We start from the raw sequence: 1,944 nt of genomic DNA, 5'->3' as shown, positions 1-1,944 counted from the left end.
TCTTCTTACGCGAGCTTTATCCATAGACTTGGAAACTACGGAATTTCTACCCGTCCAAAACGGCCTTGGGTGGCGTTTGCTGAAAAAATGGGGGCGACTATTGCACCCACCGTATTTTTGTTAGTATGGTCCCAATTTTTGGTGAACTTCCATCTCCACCTGTAGCACGTAGCCGGGCACAAAGAATCCTTCTTTATCATGTATTATTCGGTATGCACATTTCTCAAGTCGATTACAGTATAGCGTTCACAGGATACCTCCAGCTTCGCTGGGATAATTTGATTCTTTACTATTATATAATGTTTGTTTTGCAGTGTTGCTGTCATTTGTTAGTCCTTTATCTCTACCGTGCAGTGGTGGAGATTATGATGGTTTTGTTGGTAGTCAAGTTTGCTTCGGTTACAGATGTCGTTATGATCCATATTAATTCAATCGGAGGACGCAAATCTAACTTCTCAGCTTTTTGTTTGTTTGTCGCCCAGCCGACCACGAAGGGCCATATCAGGGCGGTGCTGCTTTGACATATAACGTGCGCCACACACAAGACAGAAGTCGCAGCACAGGCTTCATGTCTCACCCAGTCACATTATTCTGACACCGGACCAACCAGTCCTAGCACTAACCCCATAATGCCAGACGCCAGGCGAAGCAGCCACTAGATTGCCAATTTTAAAGTCTTAGGTATGACCCGGCCAGGGTTCGAACCCACGACCTCCCGATCACGGGGCGGACGCCTTACCACTAGGCCAACCGTGCCGGTCATCCATATTAATTCAATCGGAGGACGCAAATCTAACTTTTCAGCAATGGGATAATAAAGTAATGAAAATGAAAAAGGAAGAAAAATAACCAACGTTATTGAGTAAAGGAATATTTCTCTGCAATGATGTTTTTAGATAAAGAGATGGTTATGCCTGGCCGTAGAACAAGTTCGAATTCTGAAGGGCAGAGATAGGACGGAAATTAAGATTTATTTCTTTGGAAAGCTTTTCACTTCTTTTTCTCAAGGTCCTCGATAAAAAAAAAAACTCAGAAAAAGTATTTTATGTCCTATGAAGTAATATTTGAAGGACTTATGGGTCAGAATTGACTTTTTTTGCGACTTTTTAGGGTAAAACATGTAGTAATTCATCTTCCAGAATAATAAAGATAGAACTTTGAAGTGTGTTTTGTTTCACTCTAAACAGGCCTCTTGATCCAGTAACAGAGCAACTTTTTCATATATGAACAGATTTTGTTCCCTTTGTAGATATCACAGGCACAAAATAAATTTCGGAATAAAACCTGGTTTTTTACTTTGACAAAACTTCTAAAATTATTCCTTGATAAATCATAAAAAGTCTCTCTGTGACTGTGTACAGACATCATTTCTGATGAAAAGTGTTTAAAAAAAAAAGGTAAAGAAAATGAACAATGAGTCTCAAAGATAAGTTCCCATTGACTGTGCTCGTGTTCTACAAACGATTCTGAGAAAACAGCGTCAAAAGTATGGTTTTCAAAATTGTGTCAATGTTAATAAAACATTTTGAAAATGAGTGCTTTATTGCAAGAAAGAGGTTGAAGATGACAAAATTACTTTGCACAATGATTCGTTGGTGTTCAAAGTACCTACAAATGCTGAAGACCCAAAATACGTTTTTGGACCAAACTGTCGTGTAACAGCAGACTGTATTGCGCACTAACAAACATGAGACTTCGACGCCATTAATGTTCGTTTTGATATGCCCTACTGTCGGTTAGCAACACTACGTTTGTGTTCATCATGCAAAACACAACACACTCACAGTCAATACATCTCAAAGTCAATCCTCAGACTTCCTTTAAATTTCGGTGAACCAGTTCGATCTTCGCCGAAGGAGACCCTAAAAATTGTGCTAACGGCCTATTCAGAAAAGAGATTCACACTGACAGCCCTTCCCTTCTTTCTCTTGCTGACTCGAAGTT

The sequence above is a fragment of the Littorina saxatilis genome, linkage group LG9 (assembly GCF_037325665.1).
Source record: "Littorina saxatilis isolate snail1 linkage group LG9, US_GU_Lsax_2.0, whole genome shotgun sequence".
Taxonomy (NCBI): domain Eukaryota; kingdom Metazoa; phylum Mollusca; class Gastropoda; order Littorinimorpha; family Littorinidae; genus Littorina; species Littorina saxatilis.
Note: the sequence above shows the minus strand (reverse complement) of the source record.